Source organism: Mesoplodon densirostris, chromosome 15 (assembly GCF_025265405.1).
Source record: "Mesoplodon densirostris isolate mMesDen1 chromosome 15, mMesDen1 primary haplotype, whole genome shotgun sequence".
Taxonomy (NCBI): Eukaryota; Metazoa; Chordata; class Mammalia; order Artiodactyla; family Ziphiidae; genus Mesoplodon; species Mesoplodon densirostris.
This window is the reverse complement of record NC_082675.1, coordinates 78,863,222-78,872,868: the sequence shown is the minus strand read 5'-3', so window position 1 is coordinate 78,872,868 and position 9,647 is coordinate 78,863,222. Positions and strand designations below refer to the sequence as shown.

General features: G+C 38.8%; 1 pseudogene; it reads right to left on the bottom strand.

Moving 5' to 3' along the window:
* Positions 1 to 3,504: 3,504 nt before the first annotated feature.
* LOC132503248 (tyrosine--tRNA ligase, mitochondrial-like) lies at positions 3,505 to 4,902 on the bottom strand (annotated as a pseudogene).
* Between the last annotated feature and the right edge of the window lie 4,745 nt (positions 4,903 to 9,647).

Here is a 9,647-nt window from a genome sequence, read left to right as displayed (position 1 = left end):
ACTTAATGCATTTTTCTTTCACATGAATTATTATGACGATAATGCACAGTGTCCAACAGCAAAACAACAAATGTCATAGTAAGGTTGTTTGGAAACTCACAGTTGTGAGACTGTAACAGTTGCCGGTTGGCTAGTGTGTATACTTCCAATGGGAGATAAAAGTGAATTGTGTATGTCTTCCCCACAGTGATGGGCTTACTATAGGAAAGAGTAAGTAATGTTTTAGATTCTAGTCACAACTTGACAAGAGAGAGCATAAAAATAGGCGTTTACATGTTGTTAAAACACAGGTAATCCAAAAAGGGACTTCTCTCCAAGAGGAAGATGCTACTGTATAGAACCACGGGTGCCCTTTGAAAGTCAAAACCTGTTACTTTAACTACAACTGTAGGAGGAGGGGAGAAGGTACCAAAGTACAGACATCCCAGCCAGATGTTCTGTGTGGAAGCAGCTGCTGCATAGTGATTCACAGTTTGCAAAGGCAGATTTCTCAGCGACAAAGAAAGAAGCCTGGGTTCACCCATGGCCAAGAAAGTTTCCTATTCATCCAAACAATTCTGTGAATGGGGGAACAGAGACAGCGTCTTCTCTGATCCAAAAGGCTACAAGGAAAAGCCAAACTTATCTGAGATGGCAAAAGAGACAAGAAGAGGGAATGAGCTACTCCTGGGACTGCTGCAAACTGGCGTTAAGATCTAGCATGAGTTATTTCAATTCTCTCCCTCTCAGTTCCCTAATACATAAAATGAGACCATTAGATAAATCATTCCAGCTTTTAGATTTTACGATTCTAAGCAATACAAGATGAAGAAATACCTGAAGATCTTTGATATTTAATAAATTATATCCTCCCGTGCAATGTCCACGTAATAAGAAAGGTGACATGTATTCAGTGTCCTTGGACAGATAGATAACGGCAAGAAAGGAGACAACTGCTCCAAATCCGAGGATTATACTTTTGAAGAACATGAATAAATTTTTTCACTGGGAGAACTAAAATTACTAAGAGAAAAAACATAAGTACAGAAATGAGGCAAAAATAAACCATAGTGCCAAGTCTCCACAAAAACTCTGGAGAGTAAACATATATGCCACAAGCATCGTGCTGAGGTAAAAAAAAATGTGTTATAAGCATACGTTTTGCTAGAATTTAAAAGAATTTAAAAAATTCTAGCCACTATGTGTTAGATAGTAGTACTCTCTAAAAATTATTGTTGCATCAGCATTATTATGTAATGGCATTGTCCATTGTTTCATTGAGATTCCTGATTCCTGAGCATCATACGGTCCTAGAAATGGAAGAACATTAAACGACATGTAGTCCACTCCACCTGATACTCAGCATCCCTACCAACAGGCCATTTTATGCCCCCTCTTTTTTTAACTGTACGGGTCATGCATGATACTCATGTATGGTCCAAGTATGAGGTAGTGATTTACCTAAAACAGGAAGCAAGAGATGGGATGCTACCCAAAAAATCCCAGTCTCACATTTTGTAATGAAACTTTTATAAGCATGTGATATGGAAATTCCCTAAGAAACAAAAAAGGGCATTTAAACCATGTCCCTCTCCCTCAAAATGAAACTCGCAGAAGATCACTTCACATTCATGAGACGTCCCTGTCCCAGATGGAGACGCCTCTGAGGAGACCTACTACATCCTCCACAGGTCAGCCAGGCACCCGTGTGAGGCAGCTCTCCCGCTGCATGCTACAGACAACTGCTTTTAAATTATTTTAAACTAAGAAGACAAAACAGTTTAACCCCAAAATAGATTAAAGTTAATAGAACAGATGAAAGACCAATGCTAACCAATTTAACTTCTTATCAGACAAGAAAAGGGAGATAAACTGCAATGAAAGACGTGTTTAGACACAAACACTGAGCAACTCATTTGTTCTGATTCTCAAGCCATGCTCTCTACCAGCTCAAGATGTGGATTGTTTTCCATGATACCCTAAATCAATTTTAAGGGAACACAGGAAAGATTTATAAAATGTACATAATAATGTGCCCTGTTTTTCCTTTACAGAATAATTTCTCATATCCATTTAGGGTTTATAGTAATAAGTTCTAGGTATTTTCCTTCTTCGTGTTTTATCATTTTGAATCTTCTTACATTCTTTCTTTTACTTGATGAATAATCACTGAAGAGTGACCATGTGCTCATAGTACTAGATACTAGATAAATAAACTTAACTAAGACATTGTCCCAGTTAGTTTTACAGTGGCAGAGACAAACATGTAAATAAAACTTTCACTAAATTGTTAAGTGTGCAATGATACAAGTATAATACTGTAAAATTAAGCAATGCAAAGGAATGACTAGGCATTAATGTCTATGGGAGGAGTGCAGATCAGAAACCCATTGGGGGTAGTTACACTGGAGATGCATATGAAGATGAATTAGGTGTGGTGGTAAAACACTCTAGGCAGGCAATACATTAGTTCTAATTACACTTACTAATTAGACTTACTAACTTTGATACTAAAGTTCTCTCTTTGTAATACTTAACAACTGAAACAAGTAAATTTTGTTTGTTTTCCTCTGATCCCTGAATTGTTTGTTTTTCCCTCTCCTTTTGAAACTCCAATTACATATACATTAACTAGCTTGATACTCCCCTGCAACTGAGACTACTGTCTTTTTGTTTGTTTGTTTTCTTTATATTATTCAGTTTGAATAACATATCAATTTGCCTTCAAATTCTTGGAATCTTTAACCTGTTGTGTCCAAGTTGCTGTTAATTTCATCAGATGGATTTTGTAGCTCAGTAATTTCCACTGGATACTTTCCTTTTTTTAAGGCGATGAATAAATTTAACTATACTGAAACAGGCTAGGGACTGCAAAACTGAATTAGAAACTTCTGAAAAGTCAAGTACTGATTTTTGTTCTTTTCTTTGAAAAGAAATGATTTCTACTGTAATTTCTAATGACAACTATGGTTTCACCCGATACTTTTCTTCTTTTTAAGAAGAACTATATTTACTTCCTAAATAATGAAAAAATCAGAAATTTATGTTTCCAAATACTAGATTTTGCATTCCTAATGTGGACACTAGAGGCACTGCTGATTTTAGAACAACAATAAAACACTCCTAAGGTCAGTGAGATATAAACCTGATAAAAAGTATCCACAATCCCTTAAACTACCTCTTTTTCATTGTTTCTCCTCAACTCCAAAAAATAGAGCAAGAAGGGTAGGAGAGGAAACACAGCATTTAATTTGTTCATGAAGTATAACTTAAAAGAAAAAAGATTAACCCAGGAGATTATGGTTTTCTATGGTAGTCAATGTTTACAGATCAGGAAATAAAATACTCCATCATCACATAAACAACTTATTTATCAACCAACCTACATAAATAATGAAATTACTTACAGTGTGAAGCCGAGAGTATACTCCAGTCGCTGTTGTCCTGATTTGCATAAGCAGAGGTATAAGTTCTTTCTTATATCTCGAGAATGAATGATGGCTGTTTGAACCACAGGATTATTCATCAGAGCTGAAGCCATTTATGGTGTAAAGATCCCTTTTCCATCATTAAGAATGAAAGTCCATTCTTAAGAACATGTGGTCCAACAACTAAAACACTCTCAGGATTTGTTACTTGTCTGTGATTAATACCGACTCCACCTTCTGCGATCCAATACCCTCGGGGACCATCTGGAATGGCATTTGCTTTGCAGCATGTATCCAGAACACTTGTCCCAAGGTTAAGAACTAATTCGGAAAATGAAGTTTCTTTAAACAACTCTTGATCAGACGTGACCTCCAGTGCATTATGCTACTATAACAAAGGGCCTGTGTACACTTTTTAGCAGAACCCAGCCCTTCTTGTCCATGAACAAGCTTTGCTACTTCCGCAGCAAGTCGTTTCTGAGGACGCCATTTCCTGGCTCTTTGACCTGAAGCTGCACTACGTGGTCAATCTGTGCAAGGGGCAGAAAACTGAGGAGATTTTACCTTTCTACCCAATCATCTTGCTTTCTGACCAAGAATTGATACAATTCAAAAGGAGGTGTCTTAACTCTGTTCAGCCAAAGAGCACTGCCAGCAGACTTCCGGGTCTTTGGATCCGGGTGTACTTGTAATTAGGGGAACAGGGATTCCAGACCCGTCTTCTCCAGTCAACTTGTGGATGAAGTCATACCAGGACATGATATTGCCCAGCTTACCAGATGCACCCAGCTGGGCTCGAACAGGCAGCAGAGGTCATAGGCCTGGAGCACCCGGTGTAAATCCTCGAACAAGCTCCTGGTCTCGCGGTTCTCGCCCTGCGTCCTGCGTCCGGACGCTCCTGCCTGCGCAAGCGTCAGCCTCCGCACCCCGCCCCCACCCCAGTCGCTCCGGGCCGCCCGGGGCTGAGTTGAGCCGCTCTGGGAAGCTGCCGCAGGCCCGCCAGTCAGAGAAGAGCTGCTGGTGAAGGGCCGACGGGGCTTGGAGACTTCGATGCAGGGCGCTAGCTGCTTCCCACAGGCTCGGTAGCCGGCGCCTGGCGCGCGCCTAACTTCCGGCTGCTCGGGTGTCCCAGGCGGCACACCACGGCGCCGGCCCCCCCAGCGCAGTCACTTGGTAGCCCCTTCGCTACAAGTGAAAGGGGCCCAGCAGCGCCAGCAGATGCCTCACAAGAAGCAACAAGTCGGCCATGGGTCGAGGCCGCGGTGGATAGTCTGGAGAAAGCTGCCAGCCTTCCACAGTGGAAGAGCGCAGGGAGCTCTAGCTTTACCCCCCTCTAGGGGAGGAACTTCTAAAACAGACCCCGAGCCTCCTACACCGCCAGCCACCCCTGAGCACTAGAGTGGGCCTCACGCAGCCGCAGGGGCAAGACTCCTGAAGGGCCTGGGGCGCCGAACCACCTGCCTGAGATAAAGGACTGCAACGTGGGCGTCGCCATCTCGGTGCAGGCCCGAAGGGAATGCTGGGATTGGAGGGGTCCAGCTACATCCTTCAGTACCCATTCCACTTGGTAAGTTTTAATAAACTATATTAGAAGTATAGAAAATTGTATAGTTGTGTTGGTACGTATGTGTATGCTATATAAAACCACCACAATCAAGATAGCAAACATTTCTATCACCCTCAAAAGCTTCTTTCTACTCATACATATATATATATTTTTCTGACTTCTTTCAATTAGAATAACCATTTTGAGATGCATCCATATTTGTCAATAGTTTGTGGCACCCTTTTTTTTATTTGGTATAAATATACCACAGTTAGTTCATTTATTCAACTGATGATAGACGTCCTGTTAACAGTTTTGGACTACTGGAAATAAAGGTGTTATGAACTTCGATGTACACATCTTTGTACACATAAATTCCATTTATTTTGGGTTAGTACCATAGAGTGATAGTATGTGTATGTCTAACTTTATAAGTGCAGTAGCTACCAAGTATTTTCCAATGTGGCTGTACTACTTATATTTCCACCAGCGGTATATGCGAGTTCAAGGTAGTCCACATCCTTGATAACAAAAAGCATGGTAGGAGTTTTTTAAATTAATTTTAACAACTCTAATCTGTTTGTGGTGCTATCTCATTGAGATTTTAATCCGTAATTTGTCTCATAAGTAATAATACTGTGCATTTTTTCATGTGTTTATTACATATCTTATTTTGTGAAGTATCTGAGGTATTGCCAATGGTTTAATACCATGGTTTGTGGTCTTATTATTGAATTATAAGAGATCTTTATATATGCTGTATGCACATTCTTGATCTGATATATGTCTTATAAATATTTTCTCCTAATCTGTGGCTTGCTTTTTCCTTTTCATGGTAATGTCTTTAAGAAAGCAATGGACCTCATGTTCATGAAGTCAAATTTACAGATATGTATAATTATCTATCTATATAGATCCATATATATTATGGTTTGTATTATTTGTGTTCTGGGAAAACTTTGCCTACATCAAATTTTTAATGATTTTATTCTAAGAATTTTACAGTTTCTTATTAAACATTTAGATCTATAATCCGTTTGAGTTAACATTTGAGAATGGTGTGAAATAATGGTCAGTTTTAAAGAATATATGATATCCAGTGGTTCCAGCATAATTTGTTGAAAATAATATAATTTTCTATTGAATTGCCTTGAAACCCTTATCAGCAATCAACTGGCCAGACTTCTGGAATCAATTTGAAGAGGGTCAGAATTACAGAGTGTTGTTCCCACCCTTAACAGAAGAAACTGAAATTAATAACTTCTTCTAAACCATCAGAGGGGTTGGTGGAGAAAGAATAGTTTGATTACAAAGGAGAATTTTTAGAGTTATGGAACCATCCTCTATGAAACTGGATTACTGGGTATATGACTATATGCATTTCTCAAAACCCATAGAGAGTGGACCTTACTGTATGCAAATTTAAAGTATCAACCAATTTGTCAAGGGATCCTAGCATGGAATATAGATGGTGGTGACATGTAAATATAAATATGTTACAACTATGTGATATGACTTCAGTAAAGGGGGTGAGGGGGAAAAAAGGAACTAACCTAAGTAACTTTGGAAACAATGTTTTCAATGAGTATTGTAAGGCTACTGGCAAGGGAACCATATATAAACAGTGTACATTAATTATTAAATTGATTTCCCACAAGTATGGGTTAGCAATTCTGAAACTACTTTACATGTATTCTAGGGAAAACCAAATAAGTAATAGATTACAGATGATAGTAGCCAGGTTTCTTACTGTCAGATATAAAAGTTAAAAATAATTGAGAGAGGTCTGCAGTGAGCCCTGTGGTGCTGGATTAGCATGTGGTACACTTTAGACGTGTACATGTGTATGGCTTTGTGTACACACATGTATTTCTTAGTTCTGTCCACTGAGAGAGGCTACAAACAGTGGCACCTCAGTAGCAATGAGCACACCCAGCACTCAGCTCTTGGTTTCCAGACACAATTATCCAGTAAGTGTAGCCAAGGTCCTTTAGGAAAATGACTGATTCTAGCCTGAGGCTGGAAAAATACAAGAAGATTAGGGAGCTCTTGTAGTGCCAGAAAGGAAGTTGAAAAAGAAGGGAAGGGGAAGGGAGGGGTGGAAACAGGAGCCAATTAAAACAACTCCCAATAGCCACAGCTGGAAAAATTTGAGCAATAAATAAATGAGAATATCTTATTACAACCCCAAATATAAAATAAGTATACATGCATTCATATTGATATAAATAAATGGTTAACTGAATAAATAAATGGGAAGAAGGAACAAATACTTCTTCCTGAAGAATTCCAAGTAATACGTGTTTACAGTTCCTCTCTAGGAGGTAGAACTTAGTTCCAGTCTAATTGGATATGGACTGGAATTAACAACTGCTTTGCAAAATGTTGAGTGTCATGAGGGAAAAATAAAAACTTTACACAAGAGGAGCCTGGAAGACACCAGCTAAACCAAGTGATCAAGGTTAACATCACCAGTCATAAGTCATGTTGATATTATGTACCTCCTGGTAGCATGCAGTGAGAAGTTGTATCAGTCAGGATTCTCCAGAGAAATAGAAACAATAGTAGGTAGGTAGGTTGATAGGTAGATAATAGAGAGTTAGGTAGACTTATTTTAAGGAACTGGCTCATGTAATTGTTGGGATTGGCAACCTGAAATTTGTAGGGCAAGTTGGAAGGCAGGATTTGATTCTGCAGCCCTAAGGCTAAATTCCTTCTTTTCTAGGAAATCTCAGGGTTTTTGTTTTCTTTTTTTTTTTTTTTTTTTTTGCGGTACGCGGGCCTCTCACTGTTTTGGCCTCTCCCGTTGCGGAGCACAGGCTCCGTATGCGCAGGCTCAGCAGCCATGGCTCATGGGCCCAGCCGCTCTGCGGCATGTGGGATCCTCCCGGACCGGGGCACGAACCCGTGTCCCCTGCATCGGCAGGCAGATTCTCAACCACTGTGCCACCAGGGAAGCCTGGAAATCTCAGGTTTTGCTCTTAAAGCTCTTAACTGATTAGATGATTCCCACCCACGCTTTTCTACTTAACATCATTTTATTTTAGATGTTAATCATACCTAAAGTATGAGGGGTTTTACTCACCTGTTTTTCCCCTATTGCCACTCTACTCTTCAGGCACGATATTGGCAAAGCAGTTTCTCTATGAGGATAATATGCTCCTAACTCTAAGACCGGGAAGGAAAACATTCTCAAACTTTTTAAAAATATTATCATATTAGAGTTAGTAGCATTCCCTTTTGGATGGAAAAAACCACATATGCATAAAGAAAGACAAATAATTATATGCACACAGAAATTACCTCTGGATATTAAATATTAAAGATGAATTATATTTTTATCTGTATCAGTTTTCTACCTTGCTATTTAAAAACCCCAAACATTTATTTTTAATAATTTTCCATAGGAAAAACGATTCTTAGGTTCCTCCCTTCGAAATGTAGTTCTCTTATTTTCAGAGAATTTTTCATCCAGGAGAACTCAAAGATCTTTTCCAGAGCTGTGTTGAAAGCTTTGTAATTGTTTTAGAATTGATTGCTATATGAAATAGGTTTATGTGTTCTGACAGTGTGTTAATACAATAAAAGTAATTTTTAGTAGCAAAGGAGTTACAGTTTTTCATTGGTTGTAATAAGGTTTTTTTTCCCCTACTTTTCATTGCTGTCTCTTTGTAGATAAAATGGGATTTCATAAGCTCTTGTTTTTCAACATTGGTTTCTAAAAATTTTTTTTTTCATCAGCATGCCTTGTTCAAGGCTAAATACAGCTCAGAGGTAAATACATTCAAAAAAGCCTTAAAAAGATTTATTGTGTTGTGCTTAATGGGAAATATTGTTACCATAAAAATACATTGTAAGTTGTAAGGTTGAATGTTTGTTTACCAGGATACTTTAAAGTAAATGTAACAGCCTTGTTTTCCAAAACAGATAAGCTGCTTTTCCTCTGGTATCTTTGCAATATTTTCAAAATAATTTTCTTAGGAATTAAGTACCTATTTTATCATAAGTAGAATATTTCAAATTTATATTTATCATTCAAATGTAAACTATGTAGTTGGGATTATTCATCCTCTAGTACTAGAAATGTTTTTATTGTTTTTATATGAACTACACAGTTCCCACTTTCCATGACTATCACTGTTTTCTTCCTCACTTTTAAGTACTATGTGTGAAATTTTATAGATATACAAATGTGCACACCAGAAGAAACTAGTGGAAACCGACCTCTGATAGAGGCCACTAGCAGTGGCTTATCAAAGCCACTTTGTACAGTTGGCCATCTGTATCTGCCAGTTCCACATCCTCCTATACAATCAACCCAAGTGGATCAATGGTTTGTTGAATCTCTGGATGTGAAACCCACGAATATGGAGGGCTGACTGTAATCCATGCATTTTATATGAGGGACTTAACACATAAGAGGATTTTGATATCTGTGGAGGGGTGGGCAGGGGGAGGTCCTGAAAGCTGCACTTATAAACCCAGACATAGGAACAGACTTTGGAGTGGAACCACTCTGTGTAATGAAGACTTTCCATACACAGTTGCTTTCCCAATGGAAAATGGTAAAGAAATGGGAAGTCTTGTGTGGCAGCCAAGACCTCCTAAATATTTAGCAATTGGTAAAATAAAAGCTAGCACAGGGCAGGCCTGGACAGGATAAATGTCTCAAGTTCAATTCCCTACTCCATACC